At 34.9% G+C, this 27,866-nt stretch overlaps 1 protein-coding gene across 1 annotated transcript in view; it reads left to right on the top strand.

Annotated features, from left to right (window-relative positions):
* Positions 1-27,866, top strand: part of OPCML (opioid binding protein/cell adhesion molecule like) — a 1,161,062-nt gene that overhangs the window by 82,398 nt on the left and 1,050,798 nt on the right. The window lies entirely within an intron of this gene.

Below are 27,866 nucleotides of genomic sequence, written 5' to 3'. Positions count from 1 at the left end.
AACATGTTAATAAGACACGCAATGGTTCCTTTCGAAATACAGAGTGCCCACTGTGGATATCCACACTGATGCTTTTGCAGGCAGCTCATCAGCTGAGAAAGAGGCTCAGCAACCTTGAACTCCTGCTTCTCACAAAAGAAGTGCAGCACACACAAACGCTTAACCCACTTCAGAGCTGAATGATCCTGATTCGGAATATCGGTGTGGGGAGAAATAATAGGTGTTAACTACAGCAATGAAAGGCAGTGTAACCTGGTTACTAATGTACAATGGGGCCTATTATTTTCACCCAGGATGAAGTGTTGTGAGTCTGATTAACTGTAGTGAGCAATGCCGTGCATGTTTTAACAAGGAAAAGAGAATAGAAATCTAAAGTTATTTCTGCCACAGCTACCGCTGCATCTGTCTGTGGAATTAACTCAGAATCAATCTTGTGTTAAGGATGCAGCTTCATGTGGGTAAAATGAGAGGGAATCTGAAAACTACAGGCTGAATTGCCAAGAGATCTTAGCAAAATGATCTGGCACGACATAAAAAACACTCAACACAGAACCCATCTCTCTCCTCAAATAGGAAGATGTTGTGAAGTTTGTATAATAGATTGATTTGGACTCTTTTTCTTAAAGAGTTAACCTTGGACCTCCACTTCAATAGATCACATTTATGTTCCAAATTTTGTATATCTTTGCCATGACCCCAAATTGGGGTGATTTATGTCAATAATATGCTGCCTAAAGCTTTTTTTTTTTTTAACCTTATTTGTGTTTTCTATGGATTCGATTTCAATTTTATCACGTTCCATTATTTATTTTTCTTTGCATTCTTGTTGTTTCCATGACAGGAGCATCTTCTCATTGTAAAAGAGTCAAGGAATAGCTATTGATATTCGGTATACATATACATTAATGTTTATCTTCTTCCTCTCTGTCTTCTGACCCCACATGCTTTAGTTTCCTCTCCAGCAGGAGCCACTGGTCATAGTGGAAAATTCTTGGTGTATGTCTTTTTAATTCCTTTTCTAAGCAATTACACACACACACTCACTCACACACAAAGCTTTCCCTCCCTCCCTTTCTTCCATCCATCGTTCCTTCTGTTCTTTCATTATTTTTAAAAACCCGAATAGGTTTGTTTCTATAATTTGCTTTTTTTCTGGGACCAATAGGTCAGTAAGTTTTGCAGTCATTTCCTATCAGTTCTTATAAGCCTACTTTATTCTTAGAAGACAAATGCTATTTTATTATATAGAGATAGTCACCAAACTGTTTCACTAGAAGCGTATTTGACAGATACATTGATTCTCAGTTTCAACTCCTATCACTAATGCTGCCATAGCATTCTTTTTCAAACATTTTTTGCATAAGTCAACTATTCCTTAATGATAACTTCCTAAAAGTGGAATTCTGGGGTCAAATGGTATGCTTTAAAATGCTTTTAAAGACTCTGGCACACTGCCCTTCAAAAAGGGACTATCAATTTACACCTCCACCAAGAATGTTTGAAAATAAAACTTTTCCTCCATTCTTAATAACAAAGACTATTACCAATCTTTTTAAAAGAATAGTACCAATTCGATAAATGGAAGGGGGGGGGGGAAACATGGCACAGCAGTGAACCAGTTTGGGAGCCAGACTGACTTGTTTCAAATCCAAACGGCCCCGTAACTAACCATGTGTTGTGGGCAAGTTCTTTCCATCCTCTGCATCTTCTTTTCTTCTCTTTACAGTGGAGCGCATACCTGCCCCACAAAGCCTGGGTACAGCTTCCATAATCTGTACAGGGCAAACCCACAGAGTGATGGACCAGTAGCAACCACTCCACAAATGTTAGGTACACTCAATGCTCTTATTAGCATTTTATGGATTCTAGTAGGGCTTTATCATTTTCACATATTTATGGACCAGTTGAAAATCTTACAAGAAATACTTTGTAACATAATTCTCCTAATAGAGATTAGGTGCTTCAACATTTTCTTAAAAATTTGAAAGTATGTTATCTCTACACACATATAATATCAAATATTAAACTATTGTTTGATTTTATGTTGCAGATATCTTTCAGAGATATTCATATGTCTTGTTATGTTGCCATACTATTTTATAAAGTTACAGAAGTTAGTTTTTATTTTAATCAAATCTGTCTGCCTTATCCACTGTGACTTATGCGATTGATGTCTACTCAAGGAAACCTCCCCAACCAAGAGTTTGGGGGAAAAAAATCATAAAGGCATACATACACACACACACAGAGAGACACACACATACACACAGAATATTTAGCTCCTTAATCCTTTTGAAATTCTGAAATTTATTGTTTGTATATAGTATAAAAAAGTTCTTTTATTTATTTTCTCAGAAAAATTTATATGGATAATGCATTTTTTCTGTACTTACTTAAAATGACATCTTTATACATACCATAAATGCTTATTTACCGATGGAGTTGTTTCTCAATTTTCAAATTGTGTTATATTTTTTAATCCATAGTCCAATTGTTTTTACTACAATAGTTTTTATTTTTAAAGATTTTTAAAATTTATTTGACAGACACAGCAAGAGAGGGAACACAAGCAAGGGGAGTGGGAGAGGGAGAAGCAGGCTTCCTGCTGAGTGAGGACCCGGGGGTGGGGCTTGATCCCAGGACCCTGGGACTATGACCCGAAGGAAGGCAGACGCTTAACAACTGAGTCACCCAGATGCCCCACTACAATAGTTTTATGATTTTTTTTTTTTTACTATTATAGATAGTAAATTGATAGAGCAAGTGACTTCTAATTTTTTCTTTTCAAAACTTCCATGCTATTCTTGGGCATTTTTTCTCCAAATGTCTTAATAGTCTGAGTGTGCATGTGTATATATGTGTGTGTATATAAATTATGTTTTCTAGTTTATACTGTATGCTAGCATGTAAGATTGTTATTGATTTTTCTATGTGATGATTTGTCTGTCATCTTATGGGATTTTCTTATTCTAATAGTTCTGACTGTAGAATCCCATGATTGTTTTAGAGGTGGAAGATCATACTATAGAAAATTATGACAATTTTATAGACGCCTTTATGATCTTTACATTATTTACATATTTACTTTGACATTTTCGTGGTTGGGTCTGCAGTATAATGTTGAAAAGAATCTTTCTTTTCCCCCTAACTCTAATAAGAATGCTGTTAGTGAGTCATCTTATATATAGTTGCTGTGGGCTTCTGTAAAAAGCCTTTGTAACATTGAAGACATTCTCTCTATTTTCAGCTTGCCGAAAAGTTTGTTTGCTCAACAAGGCTGTTAGATGCTATCAAATGCTTTTCAGTTTTTATTAAGATGATTATATTGGGTTTCTCTTTAAATCTATTATCATACTTAATTATATTAATAGCTTTCCTGATATTGAACCATTTTGGTATTCCGGAGTTAAACTTGGCTTGTCATGATACCGTAGTCTGTTAATTCATAACTGAATTTAATTTGCTCATATTTTATTTAGGAGTCTTAGAAAAATGGAATTGCCCCTTTGATTTTTTCTTTGTAGTTTTTGCTTGGTTTTGGTGTTGGAGTTAGTCTGGCTGACACAATTTCCTAATTTCTGAAACAGTTGAAATGTTTTTATAAACTCATCTCAGAGTCGTTTTTCAATCCTCTTTATTTTTGTTTGTTAGAAGATATTGCTATTATTATAGAAAAAAAAGAAACTTTTGAGAAATTCATAAACATTTTTCTACTGTTGTTCATGTATTCAGTTTTCCAAACCTTGTCAAGTGACTAGGATAAGTTGTCTTTTCCCAGGACACATTTTTCTCTTCTCTGCTGCCCTCAACCTTGCCGTCTTCTCTCTCTCTCTCGAGATCTCCAGTGTCCATTCCTCTTTTGTTTCTACTTGATCTACCAGTTATTGAAAGGAGCATGGTTAAAGGTCCTTCTATGTTTGAAGACTTTTTCAGTTTTTCCTTGTGTTTTCATCAGATTTTGCTTCACACACATACACACACACACACACTCGCGCATTTATGCATATTTAGTTTTGCAGCTAGATGGATAAAAGTTAATGACTATTTCATCTAATTAGATTACATTTTATTAATTCTAAGTATCCACTTTATCCTATTAAATACTTTCTACCGTATTCCATTTTCTGTTGTTAATTTCGCTATACTATGCCATTTAAGATAATTTTATTGCCATTTACCTAGTAAATATCTGTATACCCTTTAAAGAAAAATCCGATCCGTTCTGTCTTTTAATTTCAGTGGGCCTGTTGTAGTCTCATGTACCTAGCTATTTTTTTCCAGAGACCTTAAAATGACACTTTTTTGCAATTGCTGATATACTTTGATTTTACTGTTTTTTTTTCTATCATGCCCTATACATTGACTATGTATATATATATTTTTTGTTCCATAAAATTTCCTCCCTAGAAATTTGAAATTTATATGTCTATTTCTCTAGGGTTATGCATATTTTTAACAGCTTCAACAATCTGTCAATAGCATAGTACTTATATCTTCCTCTTATATAAGAGTAAAATTCTAGTGTTCTTGCACTTCCCACTACCCTCTCTGGCAGACTCCGTGTTGAGAACATCTGGGATGTTAGTTCCAGATGGTTATTTTATACATTTTTAAAACTTCAAGCATCAATAGTGATTTAGCCCAACTGTAATTTTTAGTGTTTTCTTTGATCATTATTCTTTCTGGTATCCTTTTTCTTGGTTTTGTTATTTATTTTATTGGGTTATCTTTTCATCAATTTTTCTCAGATATATTTGTGGGTGGCAAAAGTTTCAAGTCTTTGCAGATCCAAAATTTTCATCTTGTCCACATACTTGAATATAAGTTTGACAGAAAATAGAGTCTGGGTTCCAAGGAACAAACAACATGGGGCCCATTTTCTTTAAGCATCCAGTGTTGCTATTGAGAATGGAAGGTGAATTTAATCCCCATATCTTTTTAAATAATCCATTGTTTTCACTTTAGAACTTTTCAGGATTTTTTTTTTATGTTTAATGTTTTGACATTTCACCACAATGTTTAAAGTGGTAGAACTTAAAATGCATCTTTTCAGCACAAGGTAGGTCCTCTTATCAGGAGAGCTGTGTATTTATTCAGCTCGAAGTAAACTTCAATGCTCTTTGATCTTTCTATTCATTCCTCTTTTCTAAAACTATTCTGTCTCTTTAATTCTCTTATGCTTTCTATTTTTCTCTCTTTCTTATTTATGATGTTTTCTAGGAGAAACCCTCAGTTTGGTTTTCCAGCTTACTGAGTTATTCAGCTACATGTTTTAGGATTTATTTTACTTTGAAGATCATATTTTTTGTCCCAAGATGTAATTGTTTCTGCTTAAAGATTTCAGGGGTGCCTGGGTAGCTCAGTGGGTTAAAGCTTCTGCCTTCAGCTCAGGTCATGATCTCAGGGTCATGATCTCAGGGTCCTGGGATCGAGCCCTGCATCAGGCTCCCTGTTCAGCAGGGAGCCTGCTTCCTCCTCTTTCTCTCTGTCTACTTGTGATCTCTGTCTGACAAATAAATAATAAAATAAATTAAAATAAAAAGATTTCATATTTTCTAAAGTAATTTTAAGGACATTAACATAATTTAAAATCTTCATCTTTGTTCCATTAAGTACTTTTTGAATGTGTGTTGGTTTCCTTCAAATGATGCGTGAGTCCTGATTTTGTGTGTTTTTCTTTTTTACTCTTTTATCTGTTGCCATGTTTTCTTGATTGTTTTGGTTCATGTGACTGTGGGGAAAGGCTAATGTTGTGCTATTGAGTGTGACATGACAGGTAAGGTTGGATGTTGGGTACAAATACCATCCATCCCAAGAGAACCCATCTCCTCACTGGCATTTCTCAGTGCCACTTTGGCTCAGTGTCCACATAAACTGTTTTTCAGTGTACAAATACCAGGTAGCTCTGCTGAGTAGAAGTGAAAGTGTAAGATGCAAGTAGAGATACCAAGAGCCTTAGTGACCTTATGCACGTATCTTATTCACCCTCTGCATGCTTTTTCTATAAACTACGCACTCAGAGCTTCTTGCATGTCTCATTCCAAAGTCGTCTCTTCATGAGTCATGTATTTTGGACTCATGGTTTATGGGACTTCATTTTTTTGTTGTTGTTGTTAATTCTAATTCTATCTGCTTTCTATTGTTTAGAGAATGAATCAAAATCTGTGGTCTACTGCTACAACTCTTGTTTCTCAGTACTCTATGGGCTTTCTCTCTCCACTCCCACATATGTTTCTTGTCACTCAACAGGATTTGCAATGGTTTAAAGGGTAAACCCACATGGTTCAGGCTTATCTTGTTGATCAACTTCAGTGTTGTCTGTTTGAGATACTCTTCCTCTAAGGAGCAGGGGCATAGATTTTCTAACTTTTTCAAAGTAGAAAGTCATTCCTTTATCCATTCCTCAGTATTTACTGAGTGCCTGTTATGTAACTGACACCTTCCTGGGAAGGAGCATGGGTCTTAAAAGAATGTGTAAGATTTGAATCCTTTCTTTCTAGAGTCAAGCTCACTTGGTATATACTTCAAAAAATGCTTAATAATAGAAAAAGAATCATGGGTAAAAAGGTGATAGAGTGACTAAATCTTCTATTATGGAAGATATTGGGAACTATTCATAGATAAGATGACTTTTGAGTTGTTTCTTTAGGGGTAAGTGGAAGTTTTCAGCGAGAGAATGTGGGTGGGTGTCAGAAGGGGAGATTAGGGAGGTATTCATAGTTGAATACCTTGAAGAGTGAATAGTTGAAATGTATTGAAGTTCATGGTATATTTAATAAATGCTAAGTGATCTGTTCTGGTTATCTTGGATATTTGAAAAAGGGGGAAAAAAGAAACCACTTGGTGAGAGGTGATAAATCTCCAAAGGAAATATATGCCAGGCACTAATTATCTCCCCTGAGATTCTCTATAGATGGACCCATAATTTCTCAAGTGCATGTGATATGGAGTCATTTACACCGTGGACTCCAATATCTGTTGATTTCTCAGGAAGGAGCTAAAAGAGGATATCCAGAAAGAAGGTAGAAATGGCTTTTGCTCTTTGTCTTATCACAGCCCCTACAGATATTATTGACATGGCTTTTGTCTATGGCAGATAATGCAGACTGCATCTTTCCCCATATCTATCTCATGGCAGTATTAGGCTTGGCTGATACATAACATGCTATGATTTGGGCCCTGGTCATTAAGCAACATTATCAGTTAACAGTATATAAATATTGATTTATAGTCAGAGAAATATAACATCATATAAATTAAATAGATGTGATAAAACTTGAACAATCATTAGACTTAGATGAAAAGAAATAAAGCCATGAGTATGTATTAATGAACCAAAATAGAAAAACATTCCAACACACTGCTGGGTGATAACAAGGGAAAGGATTTAGGACCATTTATTCATGCCAGGGATTTCGCATAAAGTATTACACTTGCTCTTCAGAAGAACTGTGTGAGTTAGGTTCTATTATTATCCTCACTCTACACTTAAACGGAACTGAAAATTTTAGTAACTCCTTTAAGGGTACACAGCTAGTAAATGGTGGAAATGGGTCCTACGTCCATACTTCTTTAACTGTATGCTCTTTTATCTTCACAAGCATTCTTTCCACCAGACATATCTTGCCTGGCATTCACTCACAGGAATGTGGGAACTCTTCCCTAGCTGTGATGGAATTCAAGATCACATTTGTAGGCTTAAAGACCAAAGGAAAGGTGAATTGAGTGAAACAGTGAACTTACATGAAATGGGAATAATAACTTTAATACATGTCCAGACTTCTTTCAGGGTAGGGGAATTCTATCCAAAGAAGAGTGGGTGGAGCTAAGGGAACAAAGGACTAGAGATGGCCATGCAATTCCCCACCCACTGCCTCGTTATATTCCATCTTGCCTTGTGCCAAGTCAGAAATAAACTAAATGGAATTCCCAAAGCTTTTCATCTCTTATCATTCGCTTAATGTCACTAACTGATCCTAGTCCTTTCTTATTTTCTTTATTTCTTCTTTTGGAAATGATGATATAAACAATGACGATCTAAGCAATATAACCATTTTGTTACTGTTCTTGCTGCAATAGAAGGGTTAGGTTTTTTTTTTTTAATTACAAGAAAGGAACAATTTATTGCCAGTTCTAAAATTTATCTGCTACTCAATTTTCAATTAGGTATTTTGTGTATATGTTTGTATGTGGTTGTAGAAGTGAGTGTATAATTGTGTGCATGTGTATTTTGGAAAATGCTATTTATAGCTCTTAGAATTAAAAAAAAAACTATACGGGTTCAGTACCTTTGTTTTCAAATGTGAGCCATTGAAATTGGCTTTTTCTTACCCCTTTTTGTAACAAAACTGCAGTATGCACAGTATTCTCCACCCATGGAGAGTGGAAGTGGTTAATCCTCTTCACAGGGGATGAATTGGAAATGGAGCTTTGCAAACGAAGACAGAGATCATTTCCCATCTTCATTATTTATGAAAATCAGTTACTTAATTTTAATTATACACTGTTTGTGCCGTCCACATAAAATGCCTTTTCTTTTATTTAAACTGCAAATAATTGCCAGTAGAATTATTCATTGGAAATTGAAACCTACTTTTTTGATCTCTAGAATGTCTATTAATAATGAATGAGGATGTTATTTATTTGTTATAATTCCACAAATGGAAACTGAAGAAAGACTCTATATTCCTCACTTATTCTGACATTACTTAAGTAAACTCACCTCAGGAGAAATGCAAGAATGTGGAGAAGCAACATAAAAATGAGAACAGCTTCCTTTTTTCTCTTATTTCCTTCCTTCTCTCAACAAATACTGATGTGTAGTTACTTCGGGGAAACCACTGTTAGGTAAAATGAGAGAGGGGAGTTAAATGCCTGCTAGGACCTAATAAACATTCATAAAATCCTTGACATTCGCAAGGGATACACCCTGAAACCTTCTAGAATCCCCATATTCATAAATCTTACTATAGCATATAATTTCCTATATAAAATGCAATAAAATATAACTGAAAAATTTAAGCGACCTCTTTGGATCCTTAATGATTCTATAAATAAAGGAATCAAGTAATTTATAAAACCATTAAAATAAATTTTGCCATTAACATAAACTCTATACCATGTATCTCTCACTTGAGCGGTTTTTGCACTATCCAGAGTGCTTGCTTAAATAGTTTCATGAATTGCTTTTCTCAGTTTCCACACAGAATGTGTGGTGGAATCACTCATGTCTGAGCAACTGCAGAATCTGAATCTTCTGAAATCTTAAATTTATTTTTAAAAAAATCTATTTTCTGTCCATAGCCATCACTTGATTGGATCTCCTCATTTTCTCATCATGTTCATAGAAGATAATTTTCTTATTAGGAAGGTTTTTTTTTTTTTTTTTTTTTTTGGTTTTGTACCCTCCCCCACCCTTGAGAGAATCAGAATTTTATCAGCTTATTGGCATGTGTATGGAGATAAACATAGATTAACTTGGGGGGGAAAAATTTAGATTAACTTAGAGATGGATGCCAAGGGCCTTCCCAGATGTTCTCAGGAGCTACTAGAATTTCTTCTAACACAAGATTTGGAACAGTAGATTCAAGTTTGGGCTTCAGCAAAACTTAAGTATAATATCGGTGTTGAACTTTGAAGACTTGGCAAATGGTCAAACCCCACCTTCTATAATCACAAATGAACATTGTCTGCCATATTCAGGTAATCAATACAGGACAGAAAAGGATGAATTTCCAAAGGAAAGTTACAAATAAATGTTTAATTTCAGAACTGCAAGAAAGATTGAGGAACAACACTTCATGGAGGAGGCAGCATTTGTCTTGGACTTGGAATTCAGGCAAAACTTAGAAATGTGTCAAATATGAAGACATTTTAAGTAGAGGAATGGGATGAGCAAAGACATGTAGGTGAGGACAAAGGGAGTTTACACTAGGGGAATGAATAGTGTATTCCCATCAAATTACAAAAATAATCTATCCTCAGGGTAGAAAATATAGGAATTTTCTCTCTCTCTCTCTCTCTCTCAGCAATTTGGCAAACTAGGCATACAATGTTAGGTTGTTACTCATCTATCTTGTAAGTGCTTTAATGTATTATTTTATATTTAATTTAAGACATCTGGAATATTCTTCACAGTATGTAGTAATGCAAAGATTTATTTTAATTCTATTTCCTAAATGTTTAACCCTACCAGCAGCTCCACTTTGTTCCCTATTTCTCTATTGCTGGTTTAAAGCAAAACTCTTTAAAGAGTTGTCTCTACTGAGAGACTTAATTTTCTCTTCTTTTTTTTTCTTCCATAAGCCTATGGCAGTTGGCTGTTAGATCCCACCTTTCCACTCAAACGCCTCCTTTCAGAGTCACCAGTGAGATCTGCTTGTTGATTTCCAGTCTTCATGCAGTTGATCTGCCCGTGTCATGTGCATTGCTGATCCCAGCATCCTTTGGCAACACATTCACCTCCACAACCTCCTACCTCACTGACCACTCTTCATTGTCTCTTTTGTCATTCCTGCTTATGATTCTGATGCTTAGTGTTGACAGGCCCTAGATCACAGTCCATGGACAGCTCTCTGCATACCATGATTTCATCTAGATACATGTTTTGTTTTGTTTTTAAGATTTTATTTATTTGAGAAGGAGAGCATGCATGAGTGGGGGTGGGAAAGGGGCATAGGGAGAGTGAGAAGCATATTTCCTGCTGAGCAGGGAGCCTACCACAGGACTCTGGGATCATGACCTGAGTCAAAGGCAGATGCTTAGCCGACTGAGCCAACCACACACTCCAGATGCATGGTTTTAAATAAAATCTGTATATTCTTATTACTAAATTTATACCTATAGCCTGAATTTTCCCTCTGAACTCTAGTACATGTATAACAGATTTCTTAATATTTCTAACTGGATGCAAATTCCTGGCTTTCTTTCTCCAAACTGCTCTCTGTGAGCTCATCCCAACTCAGCTAATGGAAACTACATTTTTCCAGTGCTCAGGACAGATGCTTTAAAGCCACTTTTGACCACACTCTCTGTTTTCTTATCTGACTTCCATTCCTTCAGTAAATCCTGTTGATTGTACCTGCTATTTTGTTCATCGTATCTTGCCTGGATCACTGCAATAGCCTTCAACTGATCTTGCCAATTGTTTCTTTACAGAGCATCCAGGGTGATCATTTCAAAATGAAAATCAAAGCGTGCCATGCTTCTGTCCTGTACTTTCCAATGACTTGCCATCTCACTTGGAGTGAAAGGATCTTATAATGCCCTAACAGATCCCAGCCAATCTCTGTGCTTCTCTGGCCCGATTTCCTACTAATTCCCCGCTTATTAACTCCAGTAGAAGGGGTGGCTTTATTTCTTAGTTCTTCCTTAAACACATTAGCTCAGAGGCTTTGCAGCTGCTATTCCCTCCTAGAAGCTCTCCCCCAAGATACAGAGGTGGGTCTTTCCTCACTCCTTCATCTTCTCTAAATCATTGCTGAATTTCCCTTCTCAGTGAGACCTCCTGCATCATCCCGTCAAAATTTCAAGCTTTCTCCACACCACCATTTCCCTTTCCTACCGCTGCATTACCCTTGTCATCTAGAATTAGATGTAAATGTATTAGAGTCTAATTCTAAGCAAACTTCCTTTCTTCCACTGATCTTTCTGTCAATTATTGGATCCGTAGCATCTGATTTAATCATAATGATTTTGTAAAATCTATTTCATGTCTGGTGAGGCAAGTCTTCTTTATTATTGCTCTTTTACAAAATTCTCTTGGTTATTCTTAGCTTTCACGCCAGCTTAACCTTAAAAGTACTTTGTCGTGTTCTAAAAGAAGAAAAATCAAGTTGAGTTTTTTATTGGAATTTCATCATACATGCACATTCATTGGGGAAAAATTAACATCTTTACATTATTCATTCTTCCTTTCCAGGAATGCCGTGTGCTCGTCTATGCAGATCTGTTTTCTTTTTGGTATCAGAGTTTTATAATTCTATATTTTTATGGTCTTTCCATATTTCTTAAGTCGTTTGTTTTAGTCAATCTTTTTCCCCTGATATGTTTCTATTGTAGTTACTTTTTCCTATTATGTATTTTCAAATGATATTTCCAGATAGATGTTTTTTCAAATTTGTATCCAACAACAGAGTTCAACTATCTTATTAGTTGCAATGGATTTTCAGTTTATTTTCTTGGGTTTTCTAAGGAGACCTAATGATAATTCTGTCTCTTCTCTTCCTCATATTTTGCTCATGTGGTAGTGCCTCGGCTAGGCTTCCACGGGGATGTTGAATAATTGAAGTGATAACCAGCCTGTTCATTTTCTTCTCCTCCTCAATCTCTTCCCTCTTAAGCCTGATGGTGGCTGTTGGTTTAACATGCATATCTTCTATCATGTTAAGGAGATATCTTTACATTCTAATTTTACTAAAATTTTTGAAAAAATAAGGAACAGTTGAAAAGTATGTCTTGTGCTTTGTGCTTACCTCAATTGAGTTTAGTATTACCTATTGATTTGATTAACCGATTTCTCAATAATAAACCACAGAAATGACGGTCATAAGTGTTTTTTTAAAACATACTATGGAATTTAATTCATTAATATTTAAATGAGGGTTTTGCATCCATATTCATAAGTGTCTCTGGTCAATATTTTTCATATTAGTACAATGTTTTGTGATTTGTTGGAGTCTGTGTCATGTTACTTTTATAAAACAAATTGGAAAACAGTTTATCTTATTCCATACTTAGGGTAGAAAGCAGGGTGTGTGCATCTAAGTATTTTTATGGAAAGTATCTGCTTCTAAGAAATTTGATGTAATTTATTGTCCAAAACTATTTGGTTTCAAAGTCCCACAGCCCTTTTGGTTAACTTAGTGATTCCCCCCCACCCCATGGTAATAATTATATAACCATGCTATATTCCAATGTTCTACTATTTTAAAAGGGAACCTTAATAGTTTTTGATTTTCCAATAGGTAGTCTATTTCAATTGAAATTTCAAATTCTCACTGTGGAATTGTATATAGCATCTTCTTATAGTTTAGAAAAAATATTTTTTCTAGGGGCAACTGGGTGGCACCTGGGTGGTGCAGTTATGTGGCCAACTCTTGCTTTTGGCTAAGCTTGTGATCTCGGCGTTATGAGGTTGAGCCCCGTGTCAGGGTCTGTGCTCAGCCCAGACTCTGCTTAGGTTTCTCTCTCCCTCTCTCCTGTTCGCTCTCTCTCTCTCTCTTTCTCTCAAATAAATAAATCTTTAATTTTTTTTTTCTTTCTAAATCTGTTGTTGTGACGAACTGTCATTTCTAGTTCCGCTTATTTTTATTTCTCTCCATTTTTCTTATTAGTTTTTCAAAAAGCTCACCTTATTAATTAAATTTTCCTTTCTAATAGTAAACCATTTAAAATCTGTAAGCCAATATTTTGATAAGTTTTGACATCAGTTTTTTTTGTCTCAAAAAATTGCTTCAATTTTATTTTGCCTTAGATCTTAAATTTATGTAAGTGATTTTTAATTTCCCATTGATTGCTTTTGCTCATTTGTTAAAATTATTGTTCTTATTTTCTCTTCTTATTTTAGTGTGGTCAGAAAATGTGGCCCATGTAATTTCTGCTACAGAGAGTTTATTGGTGCTTTTTTTTGTGATCCTAGCTTAAGTTTTGTAATAGTCCATGAGCACATCAAAATAAGGTGCTCTTCTAGCTGTAATGAAGGAAATTATTTTATTTCAACCTCTTAAATTCTATGATTATATTCCCTCTCTATTTTTTTAATTTGGGGAGGGACTATTTTAATGTCTTAACATGTTACAATGTCCTGCAACAGTACTTTTGCTAATTTTGCCTCATAATGCCAACCGTTTACCTGTTTTACTTTATATATCGATTCTTGTGTTTTTTTGCATACACGTTCATCAAAATTTGGTTTATTGAGAAGTGTACTATGTTCCCTGCACTATGTAGCCCATGTGAAGTCCCCTCATATGTTGAATTCTTCCTTTACCGATAGTGATATTTCTTTTTTAAGATTATATTTATTTATTGGACAGACAAAAGATCACAAGTAGGCAGAGAAGCAGGCAGAGAGAGAGGAGGAAGCAGGCTCCCTGCTGAGCAGAGGGGCTCCATCCCAGGACCCTGAGATCATGACCTGAGCCGAAGGTAGAGGCTTTAACCCACTGAGCCATCCAGGCACCCCCGATAGTGATATTTCTAACCTTGGTTTAGGCCTTTGCTTTTTGGGAAATGTGAAAATCAGCTTTAGCACTTAGCTGATTTTGAGACCATTCCCTTCCTACAACATCTGAAGTGACAGCGTATACATCTAAGAGACAAAGTCCCCCTGGAGCAGTCTTGCTGCCCACACTCTTTGTTTCCTTTCTGGTAACAGCATTTTCCACACGCATTGTGGTAGGACCACTGTGGCTGCCTCACATGGTCTCCAGGTTGTTGTGAGCCATGGGTCCCTGGAGCCGGGAAGAGAGCGTGGCTTCCTGCTTCTTTTCACATCCATTGGTGGCATCGTCACTGTTTTATCGTGTACACTTCTTCAGCCCTACAACCTGTGGGTGTTGCCTCACGTTCCCACGGTGAATAGAATATCTATCTGTCTGGTTTTAGGGATTTGCTGTTTTCTTTTTTTTCATTTTCCTTCCAGTGTCTTAATAGGCAATTTTGTGGACAGTTAATAGAGACAGAGTCAGGAGCTACTAACCCAGTAAAAATAAATAAAATAAAATAATAAAAGAAAATAAAATATGCTGCTCCTGGAGTGTTTCTACAGGAACATGGAATATTCTGTCAGCACTGTATTTTAAGTACTCTCACCTGCTTAGAGTATAACAGAAGGCTCCCCTGGGAGACAACTGCAGCAGTCCCTGAGAAGTTCTAAGCCCTGGGAGCGGGGGTGGGACAAGCTGTAAGTGGACAGATGCATTAGGGAAGCAGAATCTATAATGTGGAAAATAAATAAGTTTGTATGTATGTGTATGATTGTGAACTGGGAGGTTTGGTCGGAAGAACAAACATATGGGAGAAATTCACATTGGTGACAAACTTCCCAATACAAATTAATGAGAATGCTTGGAATGTTGCTAAAGGAAGAATGATAATGAAAAGAAAAGGATTACAGTTATATAGAGTAAGTATTTTAGTTTATTTTATAAGGAAATGCATAGGGAAGAAGTAAAATGCAATTTTGTGGAAAAAATAGATAAATTAAAAGATGAGATATGTTTAAAATTGTTAAATCAAGGAAAAGGGTATATTAATGTTTGTTTTACTATCCTTTTTACTTCTCTGTATGTAGAGAACATTGTCATAATAAATAGCATGAAGAAAAAAGGAAGGGAGAAAAGTGAGCTAGTTTGGGACATAGTCTCTTAGGGCGCTAATAGAACCCCTTATTCCAGGTGACAATATTTAGGGGCCACTGGAAATGTAAGAGTAGACCCCCCAGTGATCAAGAAGGGAGGTGTTTTAAGTATAGAAGTTGTAGATGAAGTTATTACATGCTTAGGTAGAGTTCATAAAGCTATTTTCTAAATATATAATATTAATGTCATGTTCTCTTGACAGTTAGCAGTGTGACTGTAGACAGGTTCAGTTTACAGGAGATATTATGGTATGGATTGTTTCTATTGGATTTTAATATTTGTGGCATATGTCTGCCTTCATAGCAGATATGTGCATTGTTTGGTAAAGTTTAAAGAAGCTTATCATTCTCCTTAGCAATAGGTATAAAAGGCCTTGAAATAATCCTTGAATGAGTAGTTTTAGGAAGCAGTGATTCCGAATCATCAAAGACATGTAAACAAAGATGTTTACCATCATATTCTTAGAACAGAAAATATAAAGTAAACAAAATGACCCTAAACAGGTAAACAGAAAATAGATGATGATTTAACCACAGGAAGGGACACTGTGTATAACCAGGACAAATCATGCTTTTCAGTAATGAGGTAGGAAAATCCTCTCTAAACTAGGTGCAACCAGGATATCAAACTAAATAAAATTATAATGTATATGACTAAATGGAAATATATCATTTTATCAGCAACTATCTTAGGGTTACAAGATGACAAATTTCATCTTCTTCCTTGTACTTTTCTGTATTTTCTCAAATATTTAAAATAAACACTGTTTTATTAGAAAACAAACACTATTCAAATAATAAATATAAGAATAAAATAAAAATAAAGTGGTTGAAGGGGTGGTCTAAGTTCCTTCTGAAGAGAAAATGAGCTTGTCTCTGTTTGTAGACTAAATGATGCAGTAGAAACAGGAAAGTCTAAGTGAAAAACACTCTAGAAAAGACAAGCTTATAGGGGATTCAAAATGGTTCTGGACAAGGGATTGTTACCTGTGTTATTACAGAACAGCATATTATAGGATATGATCTTGCTCTCAGAAACACTATCAATCAGTGCTCTTCAGCTACAAATAACATTAAAAATTCCTTGAACTTCTCAGCAAATGTGCTTATTCCTCCTTGTTTCCTCATTCTTTATCAACCTTATCAGATCTGCATTTTTCAAGGAATTGAAATTCCTTGAAGTTTTCTCATTAGTAATTCTTTTCTCTACTTTGGGAACTTCTATGACCCCTTGTCAGGAGGATAATAGAATCCAGAGAATTTAAATGATTTGCCTACAAGTACAAGGTAAGCTGATTCTCTGGGTCAGTTGCCACATAGGGAAAGAGTCTTGGAGTTATGAACCACTATCATTTGTATGCAGCTGCAGCCCAAATGGCCAACAGATGCTGAATGTTAGCGAAAGTCCATCAGAAGTGTATTTTTCCTACCTAAAATTCTAATTGCTGACATGGAGAAAAGAAATAACAAGGCAGAAAACACCAGAATGAAGCAATTAAAACGATCAAGGGGATATTGGGGGTAATGAGAAAAAGATACAATTTTTTTCAGCGTGGAAAAATAAATGCTTAGAGAAGAAGAATGAGTATAAGATTATGAATGGCAAATATAAACCCACTTTTCAATTCGGGAATATGCATTTGATTTGAGGGTATAACTTGAAATCTAAAGGATGTAAAAAGAAGTGTGTAATGTCTTTGGATTGGGCAATGAAGAAGAAAGTAAAAGGAAAGGTGTTTTGTACACATTCTCTCATTATATGACAAGCTGTCAAATTGCTTTGTTATAATCCCAACTCTGCCACCAGCCATTCACATGATCTTTACTTTTCAGGCCTCTAATTTATTTTGTATTGAATCAGAAATAGAATTAGTTGGGCTTGAGGATACTGTCTGATGCAAAAGGATTTTTTTCTAAATTTTGTAACACAAAAAATATATAAATATTCCATTATATATTTGTTTTTCTTAAAAGATTATACATACTAGAAATGTGAAAAGACCTGGGAAGTATTTCTTTATATTTGAGGTTGCTGGTGACATTATAATTTTTAAAAGCAAATTAGTGGTTCCTAACAAGACCCTACACTAACATGCCTGCAGGCTGCCTCTCCAAGATCAGTCCCCAGGCAATGATGAATAGATAGGATACAGATTTAATGCGGTGTTTGTATATGTAATGTATTTGGTCTGAGAGAAACTGCAAGTTTTACTCAGCCTTTAGTAAGGCTTTGGAAAAAGAAAATAGAAAAAGCATTACGCAATTCTGTTTACTCCTCTTACCAGATATCTTAGTGCTTAACAGTTATTCTCACAGCATATTTATAACAACTGAGATCCTTGTTACAATGTTCCTCAGATGTAAAATCAGTAAAGAACTGAAGACTTTTACTTGTAGAGATCTAAACTAATGCCCAGTCACATCCCCAAGGGTATGAATTATAATGTAAGCAGTATTTACCTTTAATGCTGCTTTTTTTAGGGCCAAAGGGTGAGATTCTGTCTCAAGAGTCATCTTGCCCTGTGGTGAATACCTAACCACTTCCCTGGTTCCTTCTGTTACCCCCAGATCCATTGAGGTTGAAGGCTGAGTTATGGTCTTTATAGTGAGATTTCCCTGGGAGTGTAATTAAACCCCCAGAGGAAAATGTGCTTAAAGATGTTTGAGAAATATGACTATTTCAAAACATATATGTATATAGATATGATTATAGATTATAGATACCATATATATATAGATTCCAGAAGCAAATACTAGGGCGGCTAAACCAAAAACTTAAAATTAGTTTAAAAAACAAACAAAAAGGGGGCACCTGGGTGGCTCAGTGGGTTAAAGCCTCTGCCTTCGGCTCAGGTCATGATCCCAGTGGGATCGAGCCCCACATCGGGCTCTCTGCTCCGCGGAGAGCCAGCTTCCTCCCCTCTCCCTGCCTGCCTCTCTTGCCTACTTGTAATCTCTCTCCCTGTGTCAAATAAATAAATAAAATCTTTAAAAAAAAAAAAAAGGATAAGAGATTAGCAATTTGAACTATGAATCAAAAAAATAAATAAAAAGAACAAAGAAGAATATTAAATATGAACAATATAATAGTCATATTTTAAAAACAAACAGCCAATGAATAAATAGCTGAGGAGCCAATTAAGACCTTGGAGACCATATTAAGCAGATCTTCAATATGGAAAAAGGAAAGACAAATAATGGAATATGCACAAGAAAAGCTGAGTAATATGAAGAATATGGATAGTGAAAGTAATGTTTGGAAAATAAAGATATCAGAAAAACTGAATTTTTTAAAATGGAGATGAGAAAATATTTGAAATAGTGGATTTTTAAAAATTTAAGTAGAAGATTATAGATGAAAAACATTCAGAGAATGTCAAAGGAGAGAGAGAAGGAATGATCCACTCATAAAAACACAATGAAATTTAAGAACATGAAAGTGAGAGAAAATTCTGAAAACATACAGAGGAAAAAGAATAAAACTCAGGTTAGTAACAGATTCTTCAACAACAACACTGGATATAAGAAGACAAGATTAAAACTTAGAAGCATAGCATAGTCAATTTTTCACTGAAATATAAGGATATGATAAAAATATTCTTATAATAATAAAATCTCAGAAAATTTGTCAGAATTTCACAATTGGGTTAAAATAGATTATGTAAACCATTCAAATAAAAGGCAAGGCAAGTCTAGAAGTTGTCACAAGAGCTATATAAAATAAAGATGATCAAATACTAAAGTTTTTAATTATATTTTGAAATAGTAAGGGAAATAAAAAAGGAATTAAAAGTCTAGGTTTGGACTAATATGATAGCCACTAGCTATATGAAGGGTACATGTTCAGTTTATTTAGGCAGTATAATAATATTAAGCACAAAATACATGCAGAAAAAGAATAATAGAGCTACAAATAAAATCCACTACCATATTGGGAGATATAAATACATATCTCTTGATAACCTGCGATCCAGGTTAAAGAAAAGAAAACAATATAAATAAAAGACTGATCTAGTAATCTCATACAGAGTTCTACACCCAGTAAATAGAAAGGGCAAATTTTTCTCAAGAATGAATGAAATTTTTAAAAAATGAGCATAAAACCTCAACAAATCTCAATAACAACAATCTCAATAACAAACCTTAACAACAATAATACAGACCATGATCATTCACTACAACATCATTAATTTAGAAATTAATAACAAAAATACAAATTAAAAAATCTCCATGCATGCAGGAACTAGAAAACACTGTAAATATGTCACAGATTATGAAAGAAGCATGAAAAAATTAAATAATACATAAAATTGAATAAAAATGCTCCATAACAAAATTTGTAGGATTAACAAAAACGATGCTTCAAAAAATATATCGTCTGAAATACTTATAATAGAAAAGAAGAAATCTTCAAAAATAATGAGCAAAATTTTTAACTTAGAAATGTAATAAAGGATAAGCCAAAAGAAAAGAGAGAGATAATAAATAAAATGTAGAAATAAGTGGAATACAAAAACATGTTATAATTGAGACCAGCAGATTAAAAGTTACTCTTGAAATACAAATACTGTTAAAATAGATAAACTTCTGGCAAAAGTAATCCAAAGTTAAAGAGAGAAGATAAAATGTATACTATTAAGAATGAGGAGGACGTAACTAAAAATAAAATGAAGGTTTAAAAAGATGAATCTTATCGACAATTATATGCTGAACTCTTAGACAAAACAGACAAATACTTATAAAAAAAACTCACCTTACTAACTTCATTCAGAAGGGATGAGTAATTAGTACAATTTATAACTAGTTAAAAAAAAATTGAGGAAGAGGTTAAGAATCTTTTCAGAAACAAAATAGTATACCAATATAGTTATGTGGATGAGTTCTACAAACAACTTAGAAAAGAAGTTATTCCAATTTTACAAAAGCTTTTCCAAAAATATAATACAAGTGAAATACTCTCTAGTTCATTTTAAAAAGACAGCATTACTCTATTATTAAAACTATACTTTTAAAAAACTAAAAATTTTTCCCCAAAAATAGAAAGAAAGAAAACCTATTGGATTCATTTTATTCTTCAGTATAGAAGCAAAATTGCTAAGCAATATATTACCAAATTGATGTACTTAAAGAAAAATACATCCCATGATCAAATTGTGTTTATCCTAGGTATTCAAGAGTCATTTATTGTTATTTTTAGAGATTTTATTTATTTATTTATTTATTTGAAAGAGGGAAAGACAGAGATGGTGAGTGAGTTGGTGAGGGGCAGAGGAGATGGGAGAGGGAGAAAGAGAGAGAATCTGAAGGAAACTCTGTGCTGAGTGTGGAATTCAATGTGGGGCTTGATCTCATGACTCTGAGATCATGACCTGAGGTGAAACCAAGAGTTGTAGGCTTACTCAATTGAGCCACTCAGGCTCCCCAAGAATTATTTATTGTTAAAGGATCTGTAATATAATTTAGATTAAAAGACGTGATTGGATAAAGACACTAAAAGACAAAAAGACCAAAAAAAACCAAACAAACCTGCATCTCAGTAGAAACATACAAAATGTTTAATACACTTTGGTACTCATTTTTTTATTTTTTTAAGATTTTATTTATTTATTTGTCAGAGAGAGCGAGCGAGAGTGAGCACAGGCAGACAGAGTGGCAGGCAGAGTCAGAGGGAGAAGTAGGCTCCCTGCGGAGCAAGGAGCCCGATATGGGACTTGATCCCGGGATGCTGGGGTCATGACTTGAGCCGAAGGCAGCTGCTTAACCAACTGAGCCACCCAGGCGTCCCGGTACTCATTTTTAATTAAGAAAAAAATACTGTTAGGAACTAAGAAGTCTATGAGAACTTCTAAAACCTTATAAAGAGTGTATTAGTAAGAGTTCTGCAGAGAAGTAGTACCAATAAAATGTGTATATATAGAAGCATATTTATTATAAAGAATTGGCTTATGAGATTGTGGAGGCTGGAGTGTCCTAAATCTGCAGGGTGAGCTGTCAGTCTGGAGAGCAAAAAAGAGCTGATATTGCAGATGAGTCCATTGGAAACCTGCTGGAGAATTCTCTCTTACTCAAGGGATGCTGGTCTTCTTTTCTATTCAGGTCTTCAATTGATTGGATGAGGCCCTCCCACACCTACAGGGCAATCTGTTTTACTTAAAACCCACTTATTTAAATGTTAATGTCATCTTAAACACCCTTACAGTAACATACAGAATAATCTTTGATCAAATATCTGGTCACCTTTTGGCCCAGCCAACTTGACGCATAGAATTAACCACCATAGAGAGTGTCTAAAATAAATAGCAAACAAACTAAAAGGCCAGAACAAACATGATAGTAAATGGAAAAAATTCTTAGAAGAATTTAGTTTAAAATTCAGATGTGATAAAAAAAAATCTGACTATTAATACATATATTCAAAATTGTATTGACAGTCCTTGCCAGTACAATGAAACAAGAGTAAAAGAATTAGAGGAATATATATTAGAAATGAGAGAATGGGGTGTCTGGGTGGCTCAGTTGGTTGGGCATCCAACTCCTTGATTTTAACTCAAGTCATGAGCTTGGGGTTCTGGGATTGAGCCTTGCATTGGGCTCCATGCTCATTGGGAATCTGCTTGGGATTCTCTCCTTCTGCCCCTCTCCCTGCTCAAGCTTGTTCTTTCACTCCCCTCTCTCTCTCTCAAAAAGTAAATAAACAAATCTTAGAAAAAAAAAAAAACAAGAAATGGGGAAATAAAAATGTCATTACTTGCAGATGATACAATCATTTACATTGAAAAAAGTGAAGTAATCAATAGGTGAATTATTTTAAGTGAGGAGAATTGGAAAAGTAGTTGGATATAAAAATAAAATACACAAAGTCAGTTGCCCTTTTGTATATCAGTGGCTAAAACCCAGAAAACATAATTAAAAAGAATATATCATTCACAATAGTATCAGGCGATACTCAGTACTTTCAGATAAATCTATCAAAAACAGTGCAAGATCCCTATGAAAAAAATTATAAGCTTTATTTAGAAATATTAAAGAAAATCTAAATAATTGGGAAAATACACCATATCCATGGGTAAAAAGGCAATACTATGTATTATCAATTCTCAGACTCACCTGGAGAGTCAACACAATTCAATTAAAATGTCAGCAGGATATTTAATGGATCTTGATAAGATATTTCTAGAAATTTAAAAGTTTGATAAAGAGATATAATTGAAGAGATGAACTATAATGAAAGACTTGCCCTACACAATTTTATTTAGACAAGATGTATTATGAAAATGTGATAATTAAGGTGTTATATTATTGACAGAATTGAATAGAAAGTCCAGGAATAGACCCATGCATATGTGGAACTTTGACATAAGACAGAAAATTTGTGTCAAAAGATTTTAAAAATTTTAAGTTAAAATACTTGACATTGATAAGAACAAATGTAAAATTAGATCCCTACCTCACGTGGTAAAACAAAAATCAACTTCATAGTGATTAAGCACTTCCATATATAAAAAGAACTTTGAAACTCTCTGTAGAAAATATGGGTGAAAATATTTGGACCACAGGGAAGTATTTTTTTAAGACACAGAAAACATTTCTACAAAACATTGTTGGGGTGCCTGGGTATCTCATTCAGTTAAGCATAGGATCATGGGTTTCAGCTCAGGTCATGATCTCAGAAGTACAAGATCAAGCCCTGGGTTGGGCTTCATGCTCAGCATGGAGTTTGCTTGAGATTCCCTCTCTTCTTTCCCTCTGCCCCTGTCCCTGCTTGTTCTCTCTCTCTCTCTCTCTCTCTCTCTCTCTGTCTCATTAAAATAAATAAGTAAATAAATAAATTCTTTTAGAAAACAAACCAAAACAAAGCAAAATGTTGAATTGACCTAGTGATTCTACTCCCTCAGTCCAAACCCAAGCAAAACTCTGTCACATGCACAATACAGGAAATGTTTAAAAGTGTTGACAATAGCACTGTTCACAGTGGCAAAGGCTGGAAGTACCTCAAATGTGGATCATGAGAATGGTGAAGCAAACCATCATTTATTCATTACATTGTATGTTACAATGTAATATACAGCAATCTAAACAAATGTAATAGAGAACATGGATGAATTTTGGCAATAAATATCAAGTGAAAAAAAGTGAATTTCAAATTATAACATCATACGTCTTATAATTACATATAAAAAAGGAAGCAATGAAATGATTAATATGGAATCTGGGATATGGTTTCCTTGGATAATTCAAGGTAAGGGCATGGGGACTACCATTTAGTTACATCTAGATTATTGGAAAGATCCTGTCTTTGATTTTGGGTTCTAGGTTCATGTGTACTTAATATGTTATTAGAAATAACTGTCTTATTTCCTTTGTCAATTATGAAAATGCCTTTCTGCCTAATTCTACACCTGTCAATCCTGGTGCAGACATAGTATATTTTTAGTTAGCTAAATTGCATAACTTACCTATTGCAGCATAAGAACTACACCAAAAGTTTGAGCTTTAAACCAGTAATAATTGTTTGTCCTAGATTCTGTGGGTCAGCAACTCAGATAGATTACAGTGAGGATGGCTTGCATCTGCTCCATGGTGCCTAAGGTCTCAGCTGGAAGACTCAAAATCAATTGATATCTAGAGCATTAAGGGCTGCTGCTGTCATTGCAATGGTCTGTTTGCTAGGATGTTTATCTTTGTTACTCCTCACTCACAAGAAGGAAGGCAAGTTTCAATAAATAAATGGTTCATTTAGATCTAAGAGGGATAAAGTAAGAGCGAACGACTGGGCTCTTTCATTCAATGGTTATTGAGGTTAAAACTCCCAGTTCTCAAATTGTCTTTCTATCTCACATAAAGTAGCTGAACCAACAATCCCATTTCTATAGTTTGAAACAGTTTGTGCAAAGGCTGAGAAGAAAAAAACAGTCAAAGTGTATAGTAACTCTAAGAATGATAATTTTAGTTTCATCTCTGAGCCCCAAAAAGAACAACTGGTAGAAAACAGACACAATCAAGTCTTCACTTTTCCACCTTATGGTCCCCAGGAGGCATTTTGTTCTCCACCTTGATGTTTGTGATCTTTTCTTATATACATTTTTTGAAATTTACCCCCTTGGGCTAGCTGCATCCTGTAAATGATGTTACTTCACATGTGCTCAACGATGTGGGACAGCCTTCAGCAGTGGAACTTGGGCCTTGTGTCTTGCAGCATATTTTACCTTGGGACTAGGGATTATCATTATACGTTTTCCCAACAGTTTCTCTTTCATCAGAGTCTGAAGAAAACTAATAGAATTGGATTGGAGAACATTAGCGTAAAACTGGTATATTGATCCAGAAGTATGCTTGCCCTGAGATTACCAGGGAAGATTTTAAGACAACATACAGACACCTTTATTTTCTCCTTCTTTAGTTGGATTCTGGGCTCATGCAGCTCCATTCCCGTTCATGCACTCACCAGGTTCGAAGACCCCTTTTCCTGACCAGTTATCAGCCACTGAGATCCTTTTGACTATTTTACTTAAAGGCTCGTGTAACACTCATAAATAGAAATTTGTTTTGACTACCAGGACATACAAATTTTATCTTGGTGTGAAATCTCCCTAAGTTCTTCTGGTTTTCAACTGATACCATATTGGGAAATCTTGAATTTCAACTTGAATGTTGTATTCAATTACTTTATAAATCTAGTTGCCAAGCTCTTGGCATTACCCTGAACAATTCTTGGCCTGCCTTGATTCATCCTTTTTCAATTTTCTGATTAGAACCAAAACTTTTTAAGTCTCCTATACCCTTAATCCCATGATCATTACCAAAGATAATGATAAATGATAATGTTTCAGTGTTAATGAGGGAGTAAATAGCATGTTAATGACATTTGCAGATGTATCTAAATTAGAAGTTGTTAACACCAATGAGGCCAGAAAGAAAATACTGAAAGTCCTAAAGAAGTAGAAGCACACAGAGGAAAAAACAAACACGAAAACAAACCGAGATTCAACATAACATATACATATTCTTGTAAGGAACAGAGAGCTAATAGAAAAGAGCCAACTACTGTCCTGGAGACCTGAAGAAAGGAAGAAACAGCAAAGGTTATCTAAAGAGGATTTTACTGATGGCTGGAATTAATTCCAAGGGTTTTATACTAAGGACTTTCAAAAGTATCCTTACTTCTCTGACCATTGTTGTCCTGGTAAATGTTTAACAAGGGGATCCCTGACCAAAAGAAAAAAGGAAAAAAATAAATAGAAAAGGAAGAAAATATGCACATGTGTTCACAGATATATGATTATTATAACATTTGCTAACATAGAGGGTGTATATAGCACTATTTACAAATAATGAATATATGAGTTTCCTGGGTGGGTCTGTTGAGCATCTGATTCTTGGTTTCAGCTATCTCAGGGTCCTGAGATCAAGTTCCATGTTGGGCTCCATGCTCATTACAGAGTCTGCTTGAGATTCTCTCTCTCTCTCTCTCCTTCTGCCCCTCTCTCTGCTTGTGCTCTCTCTCTCTCTCTCTGTAAAATTAAATAAATTATTAAAATAAAGGCAAATAATGAATATAATATTCTTTTTTAAAAAAGATTTTATTTATTTGACAGACTACTTACACAAGTAAGCAAAGAGTCAGGCAAAGAGAGAGGAAGGGAAGCAGGCTCCCTGCCGACAGAGAGCCTGATGCGGGACTCGATCCCAGGACCCCGGGATCATGACCTGAGCTGAAGGCAGAGGCTTTAACTCACTAAGCCACCCAGGCGTCCCATGAATATAATATTCTTTATTTTAAATTTGATATAAACAATTAATTCTCATAGAATACTTCTTTGATTTTTTCCAAATTCTTATACCCATATCCCATTCATAAGCAAGAATTGTTCCAAATTGATGTTGGCTGATATTTTCATTTCCATTGAATAAGATGAAAGTAAAATAGCAAAGATGTATGCCAGAATTACTTTGATCTGTAAATGACTTAAGCAACTTTTTTTGCTGAACCAGATACTCTGAATATTTCCTCCATTTTTTTGTGCTATTCACAAAATGATGGTTGTGGACATAATAGGTTTTTAAGTTTAATCTCTATAATTAATATTTTCTCTGTCACTTTCTTAAGTCTAGATAATCAACAAAGCAATTAATCAAGACTTGATTTGTAGTATTTGCTGATTTCCATGGTCTCCCCTGTTATTCTAGAACACTGCTGACCTTGTCCTTGGCCTGCTTCAAAACTGGTACAGATCAGTGTAATCATTAGATGACTACTCCGTCACTCTGCTATGACAGGCAGTCAAGTGTATTCCTTGTCTTTCTTGTTTATCTCCTGCCATTTTCCACCTCACTCCAGTATCCTCTGCTCCTCACTCCATACCACTGATGGCATATTCCAGAGGTAGTGCTCTTAATTCAAGTAGTTCTTTGCCTAGTCTGTTCTACTCACTCTTCTCCATCAGAAGGAATTGTATTTGTTTGTCAGAGAGCAACTCAAATGTAAAGCTTTGCCAGACTTTCTAATAAAGTTACTTTTCCCCACCTTTGTACCCCTGTTACCACTTGTTTATATTTTTCTTAAGTAATGTATACAATACACTTTACACAAGACATAGCATGTAGTGAATATTCCGTTGGTGGTCTCTCCTCCAATTTCCCTAATGGCAAGGACACGAATTTTAGAATGCAGGTCCCAGTGACTTTGTTAGCTCTGCGATCTTAGGTAAATTATACAACCTCTTTATGTTTCAGTTTCTTCATCTGTAAAATGGAAATAATTATTTTCTCTTTTAGAGCCACAGATATAAATATTGGAAATAAATCGGACACTGTCGATGAAGCACCAAGTCCATTTTAGGTACCCATTACATGTCACTTCTCTTTCTTTCCAACCCCATTTTTTTCATTCTATATATTAATCATTTGTATTCATATACCCCTTACAAGATTGTGAGTTCCTTGGCTGCTGAGACCATCCTTGCTTAATTTTCTGTGCTTCACACTGACCAATTATAATCCTTGGAACATGGTGCAAGCTCATTGACTATGAAATAAATAAAGAGTGGGTATGTCTTAGATTTCCCTATTGTGACTGGATTTAGCATGAGCATTCTAGGAATTCAAGGGCAACTTGAGTTCATGAAATGAACCAACCACCTAGTAATAAGTGAGCATCTACTATGGGCAGAATATGAAAGAAACTTGACATTGTTATTATTTTAAGTGAATTCATGGCTTAAGTTGGGAGACAAGATATCTCTGTATGAAACTTTAAATAACATGATGAAAAATATTGGGTAAGATCTTTCATGTACAAATTCTTCAATATGAACAAAAAGTCCAGTAGAATATAAGAGACAGGAAGTCTCTCTAGTGGGCAAGCATATTCAGACATTAGTGAAGGAGGTAGAATTTTAGGGACCATAAGTGCTAAGATTAGGTATAGTGAATAAATCTTAAACAGATAATGTTTGTTCTTGAGCAATAATGAAAATTCATTAAAAAAAAATTAACGTGTCCAGGG

Source organism: Neovison vison, chromosome 7 (assembly GCF_020171115.1).
Source record: "Neovison vison isolate M4711 chromosome 7, ASM_NN_V1, whole genome shotgun sequence".
In the NCBI taxonomy this organism is placed as follows: domain Eukaryota; kingdom Metazoa; phylum Chordata; class Mammalia; order Carnivora; family Mustelidae; genus Neogale; species Neogale vison.
Note: the sequence above shows the minus strand (reverse complement) of the source record. Positions and strands in the feature narration are given on the sequence as shown.